Below are 27661 nucleotides of genomic sequence, written 5' to 3'. Positions count from 1 at the left end.
TGATTTACAAAATAGACACAAGTACGTGAAACTACATTCTATGGTTGAATTATCGAAATCGAATATGCCCCTTTTTATTAAGTCTGGTAATCTAAGAATTAGGGAATAGACACCCTAATTGACGCGAATCCTAAAGATAGATCTATTGGGCCTAACAAACCCCATCCAAAGTACCGAATGCTTTAGTACTTTGAAATTTATATCATATCCGAAGGGTGTCCCGGAATGATGGGGATATTCTTATATATGCATCTTGTTAATGTCGGTTACCAGGTGTTCACCATATGAATGATTTTTATCTCTATGTATGGGATGTGTATTGAAATATGAAATCTTGTGGTCTATTGTTACGATTTGATATATATAGGTTAAACCTATAACTCACCAACATTTTTGTTGACGTTTAAAGCATGTTTATTCTCAGGTGAATATTAAGAGCTTCCGCTGTTGCATACTAAAATAAGGACAAGATTTGGAGTCCATGTTTGTATGATATTGTGTAAAAACTGCATTCAAGAAACTGATTTCGATGTAACATATTTGTATTGTAAACCATTATGTAATGGTCGTGTGTAAACAGGATATTTTAGATTATCATTATTTGATAATCTACGTAAAGCTTTTTAAACCTTTATTTATGAAATAAAGGTTATGGTTTGTTTTAAAAATGAATGCAGTCTTTGAAAAACGTCTCATATAGAGGTCAAAACCTCGCAACGAAATCAATTAATATGGAACGTTTTTAATCAATAAGAACGGGACATTTCAGTTGGTATCCGAGAATTGGTCTTAGAGAACTAGAATTTTGCATTAGTGTGTCTGATCGAGTTGTTAGGATGCATTAGTGAGTCTGGACTTCGACCGTGTTTACTTGAAAAATGATTGCTTAACAAATTTTGTTGGAAACTATATATTTTTAACATGTGAATATTATGTGATATATTAATCTCTTAACGCGTTTGATATTATGTGATAGATGTCTACCTCTAGAACAAGTCCCATTGACTCACCTAATAATAATGAAGAGTCAAATGTAAATTGGAATGATTCGTGGACTGATTCACAAGTTCCCGAAGAGGAACCGGAAGAAGAATCGGAACCAGAAGAAGAATCGGAACCGGATGAAGAAATAGAACCGGTGGGGGAAATAATAAAACGGTTAAGTAAAGAAAATCCTCAACCAACCGACCAAGATTAATTATGGTCAATGGTGTTTCCGCTAAGGAAGCAAAATATTGGGAGGATTACCAATTCTCCGATGAATCGGATTCCGACGAGAATTCCGATGATGTTATAGAAATTACCCCAACTGAATTTAAAAAGGAAAAAGAAAATAATAAGGGAAAGGGCATAAAAATAGAGAAATCTAATTCCAACCCCGATGAACTTTATATGTATCGTCAACCCACGAAGCCCTTAAGTTGTAACAATGACCCGGGAACCTCTAAACCACCAGGTTTTTCTAAACCGTTGTGGAAAACGACAGCTCGTATTAGGGGAACATCATATATCCCTAGAAACTTGGCAAAACGAACCAAAACCGAAGAAGGTGAAACGAGCGAGTTGGAATAAGATAGTTGTATTCGTGTGGTGTAATATATGTAATATAGTGTGCTTATGCTTTATGATATATGTAAAAATTGCTTGTATTAATAAGTATTTTTTTATGAATCTAACTCTTGTCTATTTTACAGTATAAAAACACAAAATGGATAGACAACCCAATATTTTAAGAGACCTACCCGGAGACATGATTGATGAAATCTTGTCTAGAGTCGGTCAGAATTCTTCGGCACAACTATTTAAGGCGAGATCAGTTTGTAAGACATTCGAAGAACGTTCCAAGAATGCCTTGGTTTATAAAAGGCTTTCATTCGAAAGATGGGGGATATCACATTGGGAAATCCATAAGTTACGATGTGTTTACTTTGATGCATATATTGCGGGGAACCCAAATGCTATTTTACGCAATGGGTTAAGAAATTATTTTGACTCAATATATCCGAATATTGGACTTCGTGATTTAGAAAAAGCGGCTAACATGCAACATAAAGAAGCATGTTATGCTTACAGATTAGTAATGTTCGCTTCTCACCAAAGTGAGAACAAGAACATCGGCCTACAACTATTAAACAAAATGTTCCCACAAGTGACGGAGTCGGTAATTGGGGTAAGAAATGAGGTTTTTAGATTGTTACGGGACTGTTGGACATTATGTAACCCTCGTCCCTTTGACGACGTTAGAACACGCTGTCTTATCAACAGCCAGAACGGTTATGTTCCACAAGACCAAGGATGGGAAGTAGTCCTAGTAAAACCAGAATGCATGACTTGTTTCTGGACGTATGAATTACGTGTCTTTATTGCCTTTGCTGAACGACTTGTGTACTAGCTAGAATTATCTTCACAACTATCTTGTATCGAAGTTATTGTGTGCTATATTTCATGCTTTATGTAAAATAAGCGGTATTGTAAGTTTATAAAATATTGTATAAAAGTTTGAACGCGAAATATTATTATAATCAGTTTTTCATATAGAATTGTAGTAGTTGAATTGTATATTAGCTACTAAGTATGAACTTAACGGGTAGGTACTACCCGAATTTAAACTTATAAAACGCTAATATGAAGAAAAAGCTTTTATAAATGAGTTCATATTATGCTACGAAATACTATTAACTACTCTTAATATTCTGTATGATTAACTTGTTCCATTTGACTATTTTGAAGGAAATGGCACCGACTACTCGACACACCATGAATATGAATGAAGAAGAATTCTGTACTTTTCTAGCTTCAAACATAGCCGCAGTACAGGCTGCGCTACATACCAACAATAACCTTGGATCTAGCAGTACAAGAAATCGTGTAGGATGCACCTACAAAGAATTCACTGCCTGCAAACCTTTAGAATTTGATGGAACCGAAGGACCAATCGGATTGAAACGGTGGTCCGAGAAGGTCGAGTCGGTGTTTGCCATAAGTAAGTGTACTGAAGAGGACAATGTAAAGTACGCTACGCATACCTTCACAGGTTCTGCGTTAACATGGTGGAATACCTATCTAGAGCAAGTGGGACAAGACGATGCGTACGCACTACCGTGGTCAGCATTCAAGCACTTGATGAACGAGAAGTACCGTCCCAAAACCGAGGTCAATAAGCTCAAGACAGAACTTAGAGGGTTACGAACCCAAGGATTTGATATTACCACGTACGAAAGACGATTCACAGAATTGTGCCTATTGTGTCCGGGAGCATTCGAAGATGAGGAAGAGAAGATCGACGCGTTTGTGAAAGGATTACCGGAAAGAATCCAAGAAGATATAAGTTCACACGAGCCCGCCTCCATACAACAGGCATGTAGAATGGCTCACAAACTAGTGAACCAGATTGAAGAAAGAATTAAAGAACAGACTGCTGAAGAGGCCAATGTGAAGCAAGTCAAAAAAAAAGTGGGAGGAAAACGGTGATAAGAATCACCAATACAACAACAACAGCAATTACAACAATAATCGCAACAATTATCCCAACAATCGCAACATCAATCGCAACTACAACAAACGGCCCAACAACAACAACAACAACAACAACAACAACAATAACAGCAACTACAACAATCATCCCAACAACAATAATAACTGCAACAACAACAACAATCAGAAGCAGCTATGCCAAAGGTGTGAAAAGTATCACTCGGGGTTCTTCACCAAATTTTGCAACAAGTGTAAAAGAAATGGTCATAGCGCGGTGAAGTGTGAGGTCTACAGACCAGGGGTTAATAGAACGAAAGGACCAAATGGTGTCGGAACGAGTAATGGCGGAGCAAGTAGTGTCAGAGCAAGTTATGCCAATGTAGTTTGTTATAAATGTGGAAAACCGGGCCACATTATTAGAAATTGCCCGAACCAGGAGAACACGAATGGACAAGGTCGCGGAAGAGTTTTCAATATTAATGCGGCAGAGGCACAGGAAGACCCGGAGCTTGTTACGGGTACATTTCTTATTGACAATAAATCTGCTTACGTTTTATTTGATTTGGGTGTGGATAGAAGCTATATGAGTAGAGATTTTTGTGCTAAATTAAGTTGTCCATTGACGCCTTTGGATAGTAAATTTTTACTCGAATTAGCAAATGGTAAATTAATTTCAGCAGATAATATATGTCGGAATCGAGAAATTAAACTGGTAAGCGAAACATTTAAGATTGACTTGATACCAGTAGAGTTAGGGAGTTTTGATATGATAATCGGTATGGACTGGTTGAAAGAAGTGAAAGCAGAGATCGTTTGTTACAAAAATGCAATTCGCATTATACGAGAAAAAGGAAAACCCTTAATGGTGTACGGAGAAAAGGGCAACACGAAGCTACATCTTATTAGTAATTTGAAGGCACAAAAACTAATAAGAAAAGGTTGCTATGCTGTTCTAGCACACGTCGAGAAAGTACAAACTGAAGAAAAGAGCATCAATGATGTTCCCGTCGCAAAAGAATTTCCCGATGTATTTCCGAAAGAATTACCGGGATTACCCCCACATCGATCCGTTGAATTTCAAATAGATCTTGTACCAGGAGCTGCACCAATAGCTCGTGCTCCTTACAGACTCGCACCCAGCGAGACGAAAGAACTGCAAAGCCAATTACAATAACTTTTAGAGCATGGTTTCATTCGACCAAGCACATCACCGTGGGGAGCTCCTGTTTTGTTTGTCAAGAAGAAAGATGGTACATTCAGGTTGTGTATCGACTACCGAGAGTTGAACAAACTTACCATCAAGAACCGCTACCCACTACCGAGAATCGACGACTTATTTGATCAACTACAAGGCTCGTCTGTTTATTCAAAGATTGACTTACGTTCCGGGTATCATCAAATGCGGGTGAAAGAAGATGATATTCCAAAGACTGCTTTCAGAACACGTTACGGTCATTACGAGTTTATGGTCATGCCATTTAGTTTAACTAATGCACCAGCTGTGTTCATGGACCTTATGAACCGAGTGTGTGGACCATACCTTGACAAGTTTGTCATTGTTTTCATTGATGACATACTTATTTACTCAAAGAATGACCAAGAACACGGTGAACATTTGAGAAAGGTGTTAGAAGTATTGAGGAAGGAAGAATTGTACACTAAATTTTCAAAGTGTGCATTTTGGTTGGAAGAAGTTCAATTCCTCTGTCACATAGTGAACAAAAAAGGTATTAAGGTGGATCCGGCAAAGATAGAAACTGTTGAAAAGTGGGAAACCCCGAAAACTCCGAAACATATACGCCAGTTTTTTGGACTAGCTGGTTACTACAGAAGGTTCATCCAAGACTCTTAAGGTAGTAATGATGTTCATAACATCATTCGATTCATACATATAAAGCTATCTTATTCGAAGGTTTAAACTTGTAATCACTAGAACATAGTTTAGTTAATTCTAAACTTGTTCGCAAATAAAAGTTAATCCTTCTAACTTGACTTTTAAAATCAACTAAACACATGTTCTATATCTATATGATATGCTAACTTAATGATTTAAAACCTGGAAACACGAAAAACACCGTAAAACCGGATTTACGTCGTCGTAGTTACACTGCGGGCTGTTTTGGGTTAGTTAATTAAAAACTATGATAAACTTTGATTTAAAAGTTGTTATTCTGAGAAAATGATTTTTATTATGAACATGAGACTATATCCAAAAATTATGGTTAAACTCAAAGTGGAAGTATGTTTTCTAAAATGGTCATCTAGACGTCGTTCTTTCGACTGAAATGACTACCTTTACAAAAACGACTTGTAATTTGTTTTTCCGACTATAAACCTATACATTTTCTGTTTAGATTCATAAAATAGAGTTCAATATGAAACCATAGCAATTTGATTCACTCAAAACGGATTTAAAATGAAGAAGTTATGGGTAAAACAAGATTGGATAATTTTTCTCATTTTAGCTACGTGAAAATTGGTAACAAATCTATTCCAACCATAACTTAATCAACTTGTATTGTATATTATATAATCTTGAGATACCATAGACACGTATACAATGTTTCGACCTATCATGTCGACACATCTATATATATTTCGGAACAACCATAGACACTCTATATGTGAATGTTGGAGTTAGCTATACAGGGTTGAGGTTGATTCCAAAATATATATAGTTTGAGTTGTGATCAATACTGAGATACGTATACACTGGGTCGTGGATTGATTCAAGATAATATTTATCGATTTATTTCTGTACATCTAACTGTGGACAACTAGTTGTAGGTTACTAACGAGGACAACTGACTTAATAAACTTAAAACATCAAAATATATTAAAAGTGTTGTAAATATATTTTGAACATACTTTGATATATATGTATATATTGTTATAGGTTCGTAAATCAACAGTGGCCAAGTCTTACTTCCCGACGAAGTAAAAATCTGCGAAAGTGAGTTATAGTCCCACTTTTAAAATCTAATATTTTTGGGATGAGAATACATGCAGGTTTTATAAATTATTTACAAAATAGACACAAGTATGTGAAACTACATTCTATGGTTGAATTATCGAAATCGAATATGCCCCTTTTTATTAAGTCTGGTAATCTAAGAATTAGGGAACAGACACCCTAATTGACGCGAATCCTAAAGATAGATCTATTGGGCCTAACAAACCCCATCCAAAGTACCGGATACTTTAGTACTTCGAAATTTATATCATATCCGAAGGGTGTCCCGGAATGATGGGGATATTCTTATATATGCATCTTGTTAATGTCGGTTACCAGGTGTTCACCATATGAATGATTTTTACCTCTATGTATGGGATGTGTATTGAAATATGAAATCTTGTGGTCTATTATTATGATTTGATATATATAGGTTAAACCTATAACTCACCAACATTTTTGTTGACGTTTTAAGCATGTTTATTCTCAGGTGATTATTAAGAGCTTCCGCTGTCGCATACTTAAATAAGGACGAGATTTGGAGTCCATGCTTGTATGATATTGTGTAAAAACTGCATTCAAGAAACTTATTTTGTTGTAACATATTTGTATTGTAAACCATTATGTAATGGTCGTGTGTAAACAGGATATTTTAGATTATCATTATTTGATAATCTACGTAAAGCTTTTTAAAACTTTATTGATGAAATAAAGGTTATGGTTTGTTTTAAAATGAATGCAGTCTTTGAAAAACGTCTCATATAGAGGTCAAAACCTCGCAACGAAATCAATTAATATGGAACGTTTTTAATCAATAAGAACGGGACATTTCAGTTGGTATCCGAGCGTTGGTCTTAGAGAACCAGAATTTTGCATTAGTGTGTCTTATCGAGTTTGTTAGGATGCATTAGTGAGTCTGGACTTCGACCGTGTTTACTTGAAAAATGATTGCTTAACAAATTTTGTTGGAAACTATATATTTTTAACATGTGAATATTATGTGATATATTAATCTCTTAACGCGTTTGATATTATGTGATAGATGTCTACCTCGAGAACAAGTCCCATTAACTCACCTAATAATAATGAAGAGTCAAATGTAAATTGGAATGATTCGTGGACTAATTCACAAGTTCCCGAAGAGGAACCGGAAGAAGAGTCGGAACCGGAAGAAGAGTCGGAACCGGAAGAAGAATCGGAACCGGAAGAAGAATCGGAACCGGTGGGGGAAATAATAAAACGGTTAAGTAAAAGAAAATCCTCAACCAACCGACCAAGGTTAATTATGGTCAATGGTGTTTCTGCCAAGGAAGCAAAATATTGGGAGGATTACCAATTCTCCGATGAATCGAATTCCGACGAGAATTCCGATGATGTTATAGAAATTACCCCAACTGAATTTAAAAAGGCAAAAGAAAATATTAAGGGAAAGGGCATAAAAATAGAGAAATCTAATTCTAACCCCGATGAACTTTATATGTATCGTCAACCCCCGAAGTCCTTAAGTTGTAACAATGACCCGGGAACCTCTAAACCACCAGGTTTTTCTAAACCAATGTGGAAAACGACGGCTCGTATTAGGGGAACATCATATATCCCTAGAAACTTGGCAAAACGAACCAAAACCGAAGAAGAAGAAACAAGCGAGTCGGAATAAGATAGTTGTATTCGTGTGGTGTAATATATGTAATATAGTATGCTTATGCTTTATGATATATGTAAAAATTTCTTGTATTAATAAGTATTTTTTTTTTTATGAATCTAACTCTTGTCTATTTTACAGTATAAAAACATAAAATGGATAGACAACCCAATATTTTAAGAGACCTACCCGGAGACATGATTGATGAAATCTTGTCTAGAGTCGATCAGAATTCTTCGGCACAACTATTTAAGGCGAGATCAGCTTGTAAGACATTCGAAGAACGTTCCAAGAATGCCTTGGTTTATAAAAGGCTTTCGTTCGAAAGATGGGGGATATCACATTGTAAAATCCATAAGTTACGATGTGTTTACTTTGACGCATATATTGCGGGGAACCCAAATGCTATTTTAAGCAATGGGTTAAGAAATTATTTTGACTCAATATATCCGAATATTGGACTTCGTGATTTAGAAAAAGCGGCTAACATGCAACATAAAGAAGCATGTTATGCTTACGGATTAGTAATGTTCGCTTCTCACTAAAGTGAGAACAAGAACATCGGCCTACAACTATTAAACAAAACGTTCCCACAAGTGACGGAGTCGGTAATTGGGGTAAGAAATGAGGTTTTTAGATTGTTACGGGAATGTTGGACATTACGTAACCCTCGTCCCTTTGACGACGTTACAACACGCTGTCTTATCAACGGCCATAACGGTTATGTTCCACAACACCAAGGATGGGAAGTAATCCTAGTAAAACCAGAATGCATGACTTGTTTCTGGACGTATGAATTACGTGTCTTTATTGCCTTTGCTGAACTACTTGTGTACTAGCTAGAATTATCTTCACAACCATCTTGTATCAAATTTATTGTGTGCTATATTTCATGCTATATGTAAAATAAGCGGTATTGTAAGTTTGTAAAATATTGTGTAAAAGTTTGAACGCGAAATATTATTATAATCAGTTTTTCATATAGAATTGTAGTAGTTGAATTGTATATTAGCTACTAAGTATGAACTTAACGGGTAGGTACTACCCGAATTTAAACTTATAAAATGCTAATATGAAGAAAAACCTTTTATAAATGAGTTCATATTATGCTACGAAATACTATTAACTACTCTTAATATTCTGTATGATTAACTTGTTCCATTTGACTATTTTGAAGGAAATGGCACCGACTACTCGACACACCGTGAATATGAATGAAGAGGATTTCCGTACTTTTCTAGCTTCAAACATAGCCGCAGTACAGGCTGCGCTACATACCAATAATAACTTGGATCTAGCAGTACAGGAAATCGTGTAGGATGCACCTACAAAGAATTCACTGCCTGCAAACCTTTGGAATTTGATGGAACCGAAGAACCGATCGGATTGAAACGGTGGACCGAGAAGGTCGAATCGGTGTTTGCCATAAGTAAGTGTACTGAAGAGGACAAAGTGAAGTACGCTACGCATACCTTCACAGGTTCTGCGTTAACATGGTGGAATACCTATCTAGAGCAAGTGGGACAAGACGATGCGTACGCACTACCGTGGTCAGCATTCAAGCACTTGATGAACGAGAAGTACCGTCCCAGAACCGAGGTCAATAAGCTCAAGACAGAACTTAGAGAGTTACGAACCCAAGGATTTGATATTACCACGTATGAAAGACGATTCACAGAATTGTGCCTATTGTGTCCGGGAGCGTTCGAAGATGAGGAAGAGAAGATCGACGCGTTTGTGAAAGGATTACCGGAAAGAATCCAAGAAGATATAAGTTCACACGAGCCCACCTCCATACAACAGGCATGTAGAATGGCTCACAAACTAGTGAACCAGATTGAAGAAAGAATTAAAGAACAGACTGCTGAAGAGGCCAATGTGAAGCAAGTCAAAAGAAAGTGAGAGGAAAACGGTGATAAGAATCACCAATATAACAACAACAGCAATTACAACAATAATCGCAACAATTATCCCAACAATCGCAACATCAATCGCAACTACAACAAACGGCCCAACAACAACAACAACAACAGAAACTACAACAATCATCCTAATAACAATAATAACCGCAACAACAACAATAATCAGAAGCAGCTATGCCAAAGGTGTGAAAAGTATCAATCGGGGTTCTGCACCAAATTTTGCAATAACTGTAAAAGAAATGGTCATAGCGCGGCGAAGTGTGAGGTCTACGGACCAGTGGTTAATATAACGAAAGGAACAAATGCTGTCGGAACGAGTAATGGTGGAGCAAGTAGTGTCGGAGCAAGTTATGCCAATGTAGTTTGTTATAAATGTGGAAAACCGGGCCACATTATTAGAAATTGCCCGAACCAGGAGAACACGAATGGACAAGGCCGCGGAAGAGTTTTCAATATTAATGCGGCAGAGGCACAGGAAGACCCGGAGCTTGTTACGGGTATGTTTCTTATTGACAATAAATCTGCTTACGTTTTATTTGATTCGGGTGCGGATAGAAGCTATATGGGTAGAGATTTTTGTGCTAAATTAAGTTGTCCATTGACGCATTTGGATAGTAAATTTTTACTCGAATTAGCAAATGGTAAATTAATTTCAGCAGATAATATATGTCGGAATCGAGAAATTAAACTGGTTAGCGAAACATTTAAGATTGATTTGATACCAGTAGAGTTAGAGAGTTTTGATGTGATAATCGGTATGGACTGGTTGAAAGAAGTGAAAGCAGAGATCGTTTGTTAAAAAAATGCAATTCGCATTATACGAGAAAAAGGAAAACCCTTAATGGTGTACGGAGAAAAGGGCAACACGAAGCTACATCTTATTAGTAATTTGAAGGCACAAAAACTAATAAGAAAAGGTTGCTATGCTGTTCTAGCACACGTCGAGAAAGTACAAACTGAAGAAAAGAGCATCAATGATGTTCCCATTGCAAAAGAATTTACCGATGTATTTTCGAAAGAATTATCGGGATTACCCCCACATCGATCCGTTGAATTTCAAATAGATCTTGTACCAGGAGCTACACCAATAGCTCGTGCTCCTTACAGACTCGCACCCGGCGAGATGAAAGAACTGCAAAGCCAATTATAAGAACTTTTAGAGCGTGGTTTCATTCGACCAAGCACATCACCGTGGGGAGCTCCTATTTTGTTTGTCAAGAAGAAAGATGGTACATTCAGGTTGTGTATCGACTACCGAGAGTTGAACAAACTTACCATCAAGAACCACTACCCACTACCGAGAATCGACGACTTATTTGATCAACTACAAGGCTCGTCTATTTATTCAAAGATTGACTTACGTTCCGGGTATCATCAAATGCGGGTGAAAGAAGATGATATTCCAAAGACTGCTTTCAGAACACGTTACGGTCATTACGAGTTTATGGTCATGCCGTTTGGTTTAACTAATGCACCAGCTGTGTTCATGGGCCTTATGAACCGAGTGTGTGGACCATACCTTGACAAGTTTGTCATTGTTTTCATTGATGACATACTTATTTACTCAAAGAATGACCAAGAACACGGTGAACATTTGAGAAAGGTGTTAGAAGTATTGAGAAAGGAAGAATTGTACGCTAAGTTTTCAAAGTGTGCATTTTGGTTGGAAGAAGTTCAATTCCTCGGTCACTTAGTGAACAAAGAAAGTATTAAGGTGGATCCGGCAAAGATAGAAACTGTTGAAAAGTGGGAAACCTCGAAAACTCTGAAACACATACGCCAGTTTTTAGGACTAGCTGGTTACTACAGAAGGTTCATCCAAGACTTTTCCAGAATAGCAAAACCCTTGACTGCATTAACGCATAAAGGGAAGAAATTTGAATGGAATGATGAATAAGAGAAAGCGTTTCAGTTATTGAAGAAAAAGCTAACTACTGCACCTATATTGTCATTGCCTGAAGGGAATGATGATTTTGTGATTTATTGTGACGCATCAAAGCAAGGTCTCGGTTGTGTATTAATGCAACGAACGAAGGTGATTGCTTATGCGTCTAGACAATTGAAGATTCACGAACAAAATTATACGACGCATGATTTGGAATTAGGCGCGGTTGTTTTTGCATTAAAGACTTAGAGGTACTACTTATATAGGGTCAAAAGTATTATATATACCGACCACAAAAGTCTTCAACACATATTTAATCAGAAACAACTGAATATGAGGCAGCGTAGGTGGATTGAATTGTTGAATGATTACGACTTTGAGATTCGTTACCACCCGGGGAAGGCAAATGTGGTAGCCGATGCCTTGAGCAGGAAGGACAGAGAACCCATTCGAGTAAAATCTATGAATATAATGATTCATAATAACCTTACTACTCAAATAAAGGAGGCGCAACAAGGAGTTTTAAAAGAGGGAAATTTAAAGGATGAAATACCCAAAGGATCGGAGAAGCATCTTAATATTCGGGAAGACGGAACCCGGTATAGGGCTGAAAGGATTTGGGTACCAAAATTTGGAGATATGAGAGAAATGGTACTTAGAGAAGCTCATAAAACCAGATACTCAATACATCCTGGAACGGGGAAGATGTACAAGGATCTCAAGAAACATTTTTGGTGACCGGGTATGAAAGCCGATGTTGCTAAATACGTAGGAGAATGTTTGACGTGTTTTAAGGTCAAAGCTGAGCATCAGAAACCATCAGGTCTACTTCAACAACCCGAAATCCCGGAATGGAAATGGGAAAACATTACCATGGATTTCATCACTAAATTGCCAAGGACTGCAAGTGGTTTTGATACTATTTGGGTAATAGTTGATCGTCTCACCAAATCAGCACACTTCCTTCCAATAAGAGAAGATGACAAGATGGAGAAGTTAGCACGACTGTATTTAAAGGAAGTCATCTCCAGACATGGAATACCAATCTCTATTATCTCTGATAGGGATGGCAGATTTATTTCAAGATTCTTGCAGACATTACAGCAAGCATTAGGAACTCGTCTAGACATGAGTACTGCCTATCATCCACAAACTGATGGGCAGAGTGAAAGGACGATACAAACGCTTGAAGACATGCTACGAGCATGTGTTATTGATTTCGGAAACAGTTGGGATTGACATCTACCGTTAGCATAATTTTCCTACAACAACAGCTACCATTCAAGCATTGAGATGGTGCCATTTGAAGCACTTTATGGTAGAAAGTGCAGGTCTCCGATTTGTTGGAGTGAAGTGGGGGATAGACAGATTACGGGTCCAGAGATTATACAAGAAACTACCGAGAAGATCATCCAAATTCAACAACGGTTGAAAACCGCGCAAGTCGACAAAAGAGCTACGCTGACATTAAAAGAAAAGATATAGAATTTGAAATTGTAGAGATGGTCATGCTTAAAGTTGCACCTTGGAAAGGCGTTGTTCGATTTGGTAAACGAGGAAAATTAAATCCAAGGTATATTGGACCATTCAAGATTATTGATCGTGTCGGACCAGTAGCTTACCGACTTGAGTTACCTCAACAACTCGCGACTGTACATAACACTTTCCTCGTCTCGAATTTGAAGAAATGTTTTGCTAAAGAAGATCTCACTATTCCGTTAGATGAAATCCAAATCAACAAAAAACTCCAATTCATTGAAGAACCCGTCGAAATAATGGATCGTGAGGTTAAAATACTTAAGAAAAACAAGATACCAATTGTTAAGGTTTGATGGAATGCTCGTAGAGGACCTGAGTTCACCTGGGAGTGTGAAGATCAGATGAAGAAGAAATACCCGCATCTATTTCCAGAAGATTCGTCAACACCTTCAACAGCTTAAAATTTCGGGACGAAATTTATTTAACGGGTAGGTACTGTAGTGACCCGAACTTTTCCATGTTTATATATATTAATTGAGATTGATATTTACATGATTAAATGTTTCCAACATGTTAAGCAATCAAACTTGTTAAGACTTGATTAATTGAAATATGTTTCATATAGACAATTGACCACCCAAGTTGACCGGTGATTCACGAACGTTAAAACTTGTAAAAACTATATGATGACATATATATATGGATATATATATATAGTTAAAATGATACTATGATAAGTAAACATATCATTAAGTATATTAACAATGAACTACATATGTAAAAACAAGACTACTAACTTAATGATTTTTAAACGAGACATATATGTAACGATTATCGTTGTAAAGACATTTAATGTATATATATCATATTAAGAGATATTCATACATAATAATATCATGATAATATAATAATTTAAAATCTCATTTGATATTATAAACATTGGGTTAACAACATTTAACAAGATCGTTAACCTAAAGGTTTCAAAACAACACTTACATGTAACGACTAACGATGACTTAACGACTCAGTTAAAATGTATATACATGTAGTGTTTTAATATGTATTTATACACTTTTGAAAGACTTCAATACACTTATCAAAATACTTCTACTTAACAAAAATGCTTACAATTACATCCTCGTTCAGTTTCATCAACAATTCTACTCGTATGCACCCGTATTCGTACTCGTACAATACACAGCTTTTAGATGTATGTACTATTGGTATATACACTCCAATGATCAGCTCTTAGCAGCCCATGTGAGTCACCTAACACATGTGGGAACCATCATTTGGCAACTAGCATGAAATATCTCATAAAATTACAAAAATATGAGTAATCATTCATGACTTATTTACATGAAAACAAAATTACATATCCTTTATATCTAATCCATACACCAACGACCAAAAACACCTACAAACACTTTCATTCTTCAATTTTCTTCATCTAATTGATCTCTCTCAAGTTCTATTTCATGTTCTAAGTGTTCTTCATAAATTCTACAAGTTCTAGTTACATAAAATCAAGAATACTTTCAAGTTTGCTAGCTCACTTCCAATCTTGTAAGGTGATCATCCAACCTCAAGAAATCTTTGTTTCTTACAGTAGGTTATCATTCTAATACAAGGTAATAATCATATTCAAACTTTGGTTCAATTTCTATAACTATAACAATCTTATTTCAAGTGATGATCTTACTTGAACTTGTTTTCGTGTCATGATTCTGCTTCAAGAACTTCGAGCCATCCAAGGATCCGTTGAAGCTAGATCCATTTTTCTCTTTTCCAGTAGGTTTATCCAAGGAACTTAAGGTAGTAATGATGTTCATAACATCATTCGATTCATACATATAAAGCTATCTTATTCGAAGGTTTAAACTTGTAATCACTAGAACATAGTTTAGTTAATTCTAAACTTGTTCGCAAATAAAAGTTAATCCTTCTAAATTGACTTTTAAAATCAACTAAACACATGTTCTATATCTATATTATATGCTAACTTAATGATTTAAAACCTGGAAACACGAAAAACACCGTAAAACTGGATTTACGCCGTCGTAGTAACACCGCGGGCTTTTTTGGGTTAGTTAATTAAAAACTATGATAAACTTTGATTTAAAAGTTGTTATTCTGAGAAAATAATTTTTATTATGAACATGAAACTATATCCAAAAATTATGGGTAAACTCAAAGTGGAAGTATGTTTTCTAAAATGGTCATCTAGACGTCGTTCTTTCGACTGAAATGACTACCTTTACAAAAACGACTTGTAACTTATTTTTCTGACGATAAACCTATACTTTTTCTGTTTAGATTCATAAAATAGAGTTCAATATGAAACCATAGCAATTTGATTCACTCAAAACGGATTTAAAATGAAGAAGTTATGGGTAAAACAAGATTGGATAATTTTTCTCATTTTAGCTACGTGAAAATTGGTAACAAATCTATTCCAACCATAACTTAATCAACTTGTATTGTATATTATGTAATCTTGAGATACCATAGACACGTATACAATGTTTCGACCTATCATGTCGACACATCTATATATATTTCGGAACAACCATAGACACTCTATATGTGAATGTTGGAGTTAGCTATACAGGGTTGAGGTTGATTCCAAAATATATATAGTTTGAGTTGTGATCAATACTGAGATACATATACACTGGGTCATGGATTGATTCAAGATAATATTTATCGATTTATTTCTGTACATCTAACTGTGGACAACTAGTTGTAGGTTACTAACGAGGACAGCTGACTTAATAAACTTAAAACATCAAAATATATTAAAAGTGTTGTAAATATATTTTGAACATACTTTGATATATATGTATATATTGTTATAGGTTCGTGAATCAAATGTGGCCAAGGCTTACTTCCCGACGAAGTAAAAATCTGCGAAAGTGAGTTATAGTCCCACTTTTAAAATCTAATATTTTTGGGATGAGAATACATGCAGGTTTTATAAATGATTTACAAAATAGACACAAGTACGTGAAACTACATTCTATGGTTGAATTATCGAAATCAAATATGCCCCTTTTTATTAAGTCTGGTAATCTAAGAATTAGGGAACAGACACCCTAATTGACGCGAATCCTAAAGATAGATCTATTGGGCCTAACAAACCCCATCCAAAGTACCGGATACTTTAGTACTTTGAAATTTATATCATATCCGAAGGGTGTCCCGGAATGATGGGGATATTCTTATATATGCATCTTGTTAATGTCGGTTACCAGGTGTTCACCATATGAATGATTTTTATCTCTATGTATGGGATGTGTATTGAAATATGAAATCTTGTGGTCTATTATTATGATTTGATATATATAGGTTAAACCTATAACTCACCAACATTATTGTTGACGTTTTAAGCATGTTTATTCTCAGGTGATTATTAAGAGCTTCCGCTGTCGCATACTTAAATAAGGACGAGATTTGGAGTCCATGCTTGTATGATATTGTGTAAAAACTGCATTCAAGAAACTTATTTTGTTGTAACATATTTGTATTGTAAACCATTATGTAATGGTCGTGTGTAAACAGGATATTTTAGATTATCATTATTTGATAATCTACGTAAAGCTTTTTAAAACTTTATTGATGAAATAAAGGTTATGGTTTGTTTTAAAATGAATGCAGTCTTTGAAAAACGTCTCATATAGAGGTCAAAACCTCGCAACGAAATCAATTAATATGGAACGTTTTTAATCAATAAGAACGGGACATTTCAGATAGGGATATTCTTATATATGCATCTTGTTAATGTCGGTTACCAGGTGTTCACCATATGAATGATTTTTATCTCTATGTATGGGATGTGTATTGAAATATGAAATCTTGTGGTCTATTGTTACGATTTGATATATATAGGTTAAACCTATAACTCACCAACATTTTTGTTAACGTTTAAAGCATGTTTATTCTCAGGTGAATATTAAGAGCTTCCGCTGTTGCATACTAAAATAAGGACAAGATTTGGAGTCCATGTTTGTATGATATTGTGTAAAAACTGCATTCAAGAAACTGATTTCGATGTAACATATTTGTATTGTAAACCATTATGTAATGGTCGTGTATAAACAGGATATTTTAGATTATCATTATTTGATAATCTACGTAAAGCTTTTTAAACCTTTATTTATGAAATAAAGGTTATGGTTTGTTTTAAAAATGAATGCAGTCTTTGAAAAACATCTCATATAGAGGTCAAAACCACGCAACGAAATCAATTAATATGGAACGTTTTTAATCAATAAGAACGGAACATTTCAAATACCCCCTATCTATTAATAGTCATAGTCCAATGTCCACAAGTGTCGGTCTTTTGTCCAAACCTTAATTATGGTACAAAATCTAATAACCCCGTCTTAATATTTAGTCTAACATCATGATTACTTTGGCTCAAATAAGCATAATAATAACTTAGTTACGAGACATTAATTTAAAAAGGAAGAACATAGCTTACAGTGGTGATTAATCGCGTAGCGTTACACGGACAGAGTTCCGACTTTAAAACCCGTAAAACATTCTTAAAATAACCTTATTATTATTAACTTTAAAATTAAAATTAAAATTAAAATTAAAATTATAAATATATATATATATATATATATATATATATATATATATATATATATATATATATATATATATATATATATATATATATATATATATATATATATATATATATATATATATATATATATATATATATATATATATATATATATATTTATATATTGAGAGTGAGAGAGATTGATATATTATGTAATTAAAATGTCGAGCAAACTGCCTTTTTATAATACTTGGCCTGCTACAGTAACTCATGCGGTCGCATGAGTTTTTTGCCTTCTGGCCATGCGATCGCATGGCCGTTATTTCCTGGTCACATACTTTTTAGCTTCTAGCTTGTCGACATTTTTATTTAATATATATAATATATATATAATTTTATATAATTATATATATATATATTATATTATATTCATGTGCATAGTTAACTTGTAATTTTTAGTCCGTTGCATCGAGCGTTGAGAGTTGACTCTGGTCCCGGTTCCGGATTTTAGAACGTCCTTGCGTACAATTTAATATCTTGTATTTTACGTTTTGCGGCTCGTACTCTTGTAATTTTGAGACGTTTCTTATTAATAAATTGAACCACTTGAATTATATCTTGTACATTTGAGCTTTTTGGTCATTTGCGTCTTCAAATCGTCGTTTTCTTCTTTTGTCTTCGCACTTATTTATTTAAACGAATATTACATCAAAATAGAACAATTGCAACTAAAAGCTTTACATATTGGAAGGATATTGTGCCTAAATATATGTTCATTTGGAGCACTATCAGTTTTATATCGACAATTGACCACCCAAGTTGACCGGTGATTCACGAACGTTAAAACTTGTAAAAACTATATGATTACATATATATGGTTATATATATAGTTAACATGATATTATGATAAGTATGTATCTCGTTAGGTATTTTAACAATGAGTTATATACATAAAAATGAGACTATTTAATTAAGAAACTCGAGAACGATATATATAACGATTATTGTTATAACAACATCTTACTAAATACATTTGAATTCATATTAATACATTGTTACACTATGTTTAATCATGATAAATGATAATTAAACATGTCATTAAGTGTATTAACAATGAACTACATATGTAAAAACAAGACTACTAACTTAATGATTTCGAAACGAGACATATATGTAACGATTATCGTTGTAACAATATTTGACTGTATATATATCATACTAAGATATACTAATATATCATAATATCATGATAATTTAATAATTTAACATCTATTTAGATATAATAAACAATGGGTTAACAATATTTAACAAGATCGTTAACCTAAAGGTTTCAAAACAACACTTACATGTAACGACTAACGATGACTTAACGACTCAATTAAAATGTATATACATGTAGTGTTTTAATATGTATTCTTACACTTTTGAAAGACTTCAAAACACTTATCAAAGTACTTCTACTTAACAAAAATGCTTACAATTAAATCCTCGTTCATTTTCATCAACAATTCTACTCGTTTGCACCCATATTCGTACTCGTACAATACACAGCTTCTGAATGTATTTACTATTGGTATATACACTCCAATGATCAGCTCTTAGAAGCCCTTGTGAGTCACCTAACACATGTGGAAACCATCATTTAACATCTAGCAAGAAATATCTAACAAAACAACAAACTAATGGAGCCTATATTGACTCCTACATTCACGTGAATGAGGAACCACAAACACACTTTCATTTTCAATTTTCATGCATCAAACTACTCTCTCTCAAGTGTTCTTCCATTGTTCTAAGTGTTCTTAATCATCTTCAACAAAATTTAGCTCAATCTAGTTCATAAATCCATACATAAACCAAGTTATAAAACAACTACTCAAGAACACACCAACAACACTTCCAAGTTTGCTAGCTTACTTCCAATCTTGCAAATCCACTTTGAGTGCTCATCCAACCTCAAGAAATCTTTCTTATTTATAGTAAGATATCTTTCTAATACAAGGTAATACTCATATTCAAACTTTGATTCAATTTCTATAACTCTAACAATCTTATTTCGAGTGAAAATCTTACTTGAACTTGTTTTCGTGTCATGATTCTACTACAAGAACTTTCAAGCCATCCAAGGATCCTTTAAAGCTAGATCTATTTTTCTCATTTCCAGTAGGTTTATCCACAAAACCTAGGTAGTAATGATGTTCATAACATCATTCGATTCATATATATAAAACTACCTTATTCGAAGGTTTAAACTTGTAATCACTAGAATATAGTTTAGTTAATTTTAAACTTGTGCACAAATAAAAGTTAATCCTTCTAACTTGAATTTTAAAATCAACTAAACACATGTTCTATATCTATATTATATGCCAACTTAATGATTTAAAACCTGAAAACACGAAAAACACCGTAAAACCGGATATACGCCGTCGTAGTAACACCGCGGGCTGTTTTGGGTTAGTTAATTAAAAACTATGATAAACTTTGATTTAAAAGTTGTTCTTCTTGGAAAATGATTTTTCTTATGAACATGAAACTATATCCAAAAATCATGGTTAAACTCAGGGTGGAAGTATGTTTTCCAAAATGGTCATCTAGACGTCGTTCTTTCGACTGAAATGATTACCTTTACAAAAATGACTTGTAATCTGTATTTCTGACCTTAAACTTATACTTTTTCTATTTAGATTCATAAACTTAAGTTCAATATGAAACCATAGGAACTTGAATCACTCAAAACGGATTTAAAACGAAGAAGTTATGGGTAAAACAAGATTGGCTATTTTTGCTTGTTGTAGCTACGTGAAAATTAGTAACTAATCTATATTAATCATATCGTAGCTAACTTATATTGTATTATACATGTATTCTAATATACTATGTAATATTGGGATACCATAGACATGTATGCAAATGTTTTGACATATCATATCGACCCATGTATATATATTATTTGGAACAACCATAGACACTATATGCAGTAATATTTGAGTTAGCTATACAGGGTTGATGTTGATTCCAAAAATATATATACTATGAGTTGTGATCTAGCCTGAGATGTGTATACACTGGGTCATGGATTGATTCAAGATATATATATATATATACATATATGTATATACATATATATATATATATATATATATATATATATATATATATATATATATATATATATATATATATATATCAATTTTTTTCTATACATCTAACTGTGGACAACTAGTTGTAGGTTACTAACGAGGACAACTGACTTAATAAACTTAAAACATTAAAACGTATTAAAAATGTCGTAATTATATTTTGAACATACTTTGATATATATGTATATGACAACCCGGAAATTTCCGACTAAATTTAAACCTAACTTTTATATGATTCTGACGATTCACGAACAATTTTATGTGTATATATATATATATATATATATATATATATATATATATATATTAAAAACGTTACGTGTTATAATAATTTCTATTATTTAAATGATTTTAAAATAAAATTTAAAATATAATTGATTTTGAAAAACTAAATATTAAATAAATATTTCAAATATATATTTCGAAATGAATATATATATATATATATATATATATATATATATATATATATATATATATATATATATATATATATATATATATATATATATATATATATATATATATTTCAATGTAATGAATTAGTAAAAAGAAAATAATACTTATCATGTTGTAAATGTAATAATAATAATAATAATAATAATAATAATAATAATAATAATAATAATAATAATAATAATAATAATAATAATAATAATAATAATAATGAGACTAAAAAGAATCCTAAACAAATACATCCTTATGTTGACTAAAAATAAATAAAAATTAAAAAAAAAGGAAAGTATAAACTAATACATCCTTATGTTGACTAAAAATAAAATTATAAACTGGTATACATATAGTCAATTTTGGTACATAAAGTATGTATTTTTATATTGAAATTTTAGACTATAAATACTCATGAATGCAAGCATTAAACTTACACCATTTCTCACACTTACAACATTTCTCACACTTACAAAATATTTCTTTCTTACTCTCCATTATCATCTTTGTTCTTACACTTCATTATTAGTATTCTTAATAAAGAATCAAACCACTAAAATTAGTTATAAGCCTACTGAATTATAACATAATCAAACCACTAAAGGTGGTTATAAGCCTACTGAATTATAACATAATCAAATCACTAAAGGTAGTTATAAGCCTACTAAATTATAACATATTATTATTTATACATAAAATACTACGACGAAGTCATGAGCGGGTCATTTCAAAATGGGTTTTATGAGCGGGATAGAGCTAAGGAAAGTATGGGTTATAGCTATGGAGGTTATGGGTATTGTTCGTGAGGTCAACCTAGCATTTGTAATGTCCGTTACATCTGCGTACTTTTTCCTGCAATCTTAAGTCACAATATTGATACGCTGAGATCCCGGTCACTTATTTCCATTCATTTCATTCCTTTCAAGGAATACTTCAACTGCTATTTAATGTAAGTTTTCATAGTTCCCTTTTTATCTATATTTTTGGGCTGAGAATACATGCGCTACTTTTATAACTGTTTTTATGAAATGAATACAAATACTAAAACTAATTTTTTTTGAGTTTATTTGATTCCCTTTTACTCTTTACATTTTTGGGCTGAGAATATATGCACAACTTTTATAACTGTTTTACACGCTAGACACAAGTACCAACTTTAAACTTTGCTATACCCGGCTATGTCCGACTAAATCCCTAACCAACAAGTATAAACACAACTTGTATTTGGGGCAAACTATGAACAACTTTTGGATCTACGTGATCTACTAATTGGTCCCTGCGAAACCAAGCTTATGAATAACTTTTGGATCTGTGTGATCTACTAATTGGTCCATGTGAGACCAAGCTTATGAACAACTTTTGAATCTGCGTGATCTACTAATTGGTCCATGCAAGACCAAGCTTATAAACAACTTTTGGATCTGCATGATCTACTAATTGTTCCCTGCGAGACCAAGCTTATAAATAACTTTTGGATCTGCATGATCTACTAATTGGTCCCTGCGAGACCAAGCTTATGAACAACTTTTGGATCTACGTGATATACTAATTGGTCCCTGCGAGACCAAGCTTATGAACAACTTTTGGATCTATGTGATCTACTATTTGGTCCCTGCGAGACCAAGCTTATGAATAACTTTTGGATCTGCGTGATCTACTAATTGGTCCATGTGAGACCAAGCTTATGAACAACTTTTAGATCTGCGTGATCTACTAATTGGTCCATGCGAGACCAAGCTTATAAACAACTTTTGGATCTGCATGATCTACTAATTGGTCCCTGCGAGACCAAGCTTATAAAAAACTTTTGGATCTGCATGATCTACTAATGGGTCCCTGCGAGACCAAGCTTATGAACAACTTTTGGATCTACGTGATCTACTAATTGATCCCTACGAGATCAAGCTTATAAACAACTTTTGGATCTACATGATCTACTAATTGGTCCATGTGAGACCAAGCTTATGAATAACTTTTAGATCTGTGGGATCTACTTTTTGGTCCCTGCGAGACCAACTTTATGAACAACTTTTGGATCTGCGAGATCTACTAATTGGTCCCTGCGAGACCAAGCTTATGAACTAAAATCTTGTGGTCTAACACTATTACTGAAATCAATATTTATGACAAGCCTATGAACTCACTCAACCTAGTGTTGACTTTTTAAGCATGTTTATTCTCAGGTACTTAAGTATTGCTTCCGCTGTGTATTTGCTAATTGAAAGCAACATTTTAACGAGTCATTCATGGATAATTTGAAGGACTTGCATTTGCTAAACTGATGATAATTGCTTACTATGCTTGGAGTCTTCATCACATATCATATCAACTAAAGATATTTAATGCATTGTTCATTAAATACAATGTAATCTATTTATCTTCCGCTGCAAAACTCAATAAAACGTCTCATATATAGTCGTTCTCATTTATACATCTGCAATTTGATATATTTAGTGACGTTATTCTTCCAGGCCCTATCTGGAGGACGTCACAGATTGGTATCAGAGCAGGTTGTTGTGGAGAACCAGGATTACATTTTATGTGTGCCTTATACAATTAGGTACCTTAGCAATGTAGGACTACAACTTTCCTTTACCATAGTGCCTTTAATTATTGCCTTTAACTGTTAAATGCTACACTATACTTTAGAAACTTTACTTATCTTAGAATGCAAAGCCAATCTAAGAACTTTCCTAAGTATTATCCAATTACGCCACCCCATTTAAATGCGATACCAAGATTTCAGAAATTCTTGACATTCCTATGTCATCTATCATGGTTTTGTGTATTACATATGTATTACATGAAACATTATCCATGATTTTTGAAAATCCTATAATTGTTACTATTCATACTCAAACGTATATAACTCCCTGTTATATCACGTACCTATATGCCTTATGCCTATATGCATTGGTTTGCGAACCGAAAAATGTCATTGGGTTATCACAGTATACGAATTGAAAGTCTTTAATCGAAAAATTATTAGATTACATACTTATCATTTTATGATCTCGACACGTCATACTGCCATTATTGGAGTATAGACACATCATATCTTATTATATCTTATTATATCTATCTCAATAGACTTTGTCTAACACTTTTCCTAAATTTCCTCTGTAAATTACGGAAATCTTTTTGCTATATATACGTATTCAAGGAGATGAATATATCAATAAGTATCCAACACTTATTTCATATCAAACCCTACTCCAAACACATAATATTGATTCTTCGAACTCCTCGAGCTCCAATGGCAGCGTAACCGGAACAAACGAACCAATCAACCATCATCTATTCTGGATGAATTGGGGATGGGTTCGTAGTCGACTTAATCAATCGAGAAGTGAAGAAGGTGATCCTTTTCACCCACTACATTGCCCTATTGGCGAAGAAACTGAAGCACTTACCGACGAACCCGTTCGGAACACTATTTTCACCCTCATTTTCAGGATATCCCGTGACGAATATATAATATCTAGAATTCTAGATCTTATTCATCCGCTAGTCCGAACCGCCAATCATCCCGTAGTAAGAGAAGAAGTCAACGAGCTTCGCGCTCGAGTGGTGGCTCTGGAGAATATGGTGCAATATCTACAAGCATCAGCAACACCAGCAGCATAACCAGCAGTATCATCAGTACCATTAACATCACCGACACCGCAAGCACTGTAAGCACCATCAGCATCACCACCAACAGCAACAGTATCAACAACGACATCCGCATCCCACGTCTCAACATCACACTCAGTACCTCGAATATCAACATCATACGCACAAAGATACCAAGGAATATTAGTAATAATGAGTTAAGATGTATTGACTCATTCTTCCTGAAGAATTATGTATGTATACTTATATATATATATATATATATATATATATATATATATATATATATATATGGTTTGGAATAATAATAAATCTTTCCGTACTAAGCTATTACGTGTGAATCTTAACTAGTAGATACTACTTGGTTAATTCATATCACTAATATGCTATGATGTACATCCTTCGTTAATGACTTAACAATCGTTAATCACTGCTTCAGCACAATAAACTCCATTTCATAATAAATCAAGTGTATTATTCAAATACATGTTTGATTTTACACATCTGTTTTCGATGTACTCGAAACTTTCTAGAAAACATCATTCATGCCTTGTGAATTTCACAAGAATTTCACGCGCATCAACATCATATACCGAGCTATATCAATAACAACAAATGATGAAGTATTGATTCATAACTTCACTAGCGAAATATTTCGCGACAATTATGAAATCTCTAAGGTTTTGGAGATTATTTATTCTCGTTTCAACCGCAAATCAAATGAGTTTAATATTATATTAACTCATTAAATCTATATTATATCTGAAGAATACATATATGAACGTATATCTTCTCTTTTGTACAAACTGTTAATTGTGAAAATATTTTAACGGGTAGGTAAGACCCGAGAAATATTTATATCTCACATTAATATGTTACATTGTACATTCTTTAATTCTGATTCAGTAGTCAGTAAATATACTACTTACAAGCACAAGATATATGTATCCGTTCACTAAAGAACAACCATTTTCAATTACATATTCTGATTTTGATATATCAGAATCCAAGTAAAGCTTTAGCAGGTGTTATCTTCCTAAAGATCACTACATTCATGAATTATATTCATTCGTATTCTATGATGAATTATCACATCAAACCACCGAAATTATCATTCTTTACTTTTGAAATCAACAACGCCTATTCGTCAACCATTAGATCCGTTGACGATTACAATCAGCGTTTAATCATCTAAAAATAAAATTTCTTGAAACCATCTCGGATTGATAATCAATGATGATTTACTGAAATGACTTGTATAACATCATCATTTTGAATGATCTCCGCATTAATAATAAAATGCACTTCATCGAAGAACCTGTAGAATTTATGATTCATATGATTTAAATTTTGAAACAAAACAATATTCTATCTGTTGGAATTCACGCAAGGCCCCGAACATACCTGGGAACGTGAAGACAAAATAAAACGTAAATATCCTCGTCTATGTACGAACAACACCGATTGATGGCAACAACTAAATTTCGGGACGAAATTTCTTTTAACGAATAGGTACTATGACAACCCGGAAATTTCAGACTAAATTTAAACCTAACTTTTATATGATTCCGACGATTCACGAACAATTTTATGTATATATATATATAAATAAATATATATATATATATATATATATATATATATATATATATATATATATATATATATATATATATATATATATATATATATATATATATATATATATTAAAAATGTTACGTGTTATAATAATTTCTATTATTTTAACGATTTTAAAATAAACTTTAAAATATAATTTATTTTGAAAAACTAAATATTAAATAAATATTTCAAATATATATTTCAAAATTGAATATATATATATATATATATTTCAATGTAATGAATTAGTAAAAAGAAAATAATACTTATCATGTAATAATAATAATAATAATAATAATAATAATAATAATAATAATAATAATAATAATAATAATAATAATAATAATAATAATAATAATAATAATAATAATAATAATAATAATAATAATAATGAGACTAAAAAGAATCCTAAACAAATACATCCTTATGTTGATTAAAAATAAATAAAAATTAAAAAAAGGAAAGTATAAACTAGTACATCCTTATGTTGACTAAAAATAAAATTATAAACTAGTATACATATAGTCAATTTTGATACATAAAGTATGTATTTTTATATTGAAATTTTAAGCTATAAATACTCATGAATGCAAGCATTAAACTTACACCATTTCTCACACTTACAAAGTGTTTCTTTCTTTCTCTCCATTATCATCTTTGTTCTTACACTTCATTATTAGTATTCTTAATCAAGAATCAAACCACTAAAGGTAGTTATAAGCCTATTCAATTATAACATAATCAAACCACTAAAGGTAGTTATAAGCCTACAGAATTATAACATAATCAAACCACTAAAGGTAGTTATAAGCCTACTGAATTATAACATATTATTATTTATACATAAAATACTACGACGAAGTCATGAGCGGGTCATTTCAAAACGGGTTTTATGAGCGGGATA

Source organism: Rutidosis leptorrhynchoides, chromosome 4, assembly GCF_046630445.1.
Source record: "Rutidosis leptorrhynchoides isolate AG116_Rl617_1_P2 chromosome 4, CSIRO_AGI_Rlap_v1, whole genome shotgun sequence".
Taxonomy (NCBI): Eukaryota; Viridiplantae; Streptophyta; class Magnoliopsida; order Asterales; family Asteraceae; genus Rutidosis; species Rutidosis leptorrhynchoides.
The sequence above is the reverse complement of the archived record's forward strand: the minus strand, read 5'-3'. Positions refer to the sequence as shown.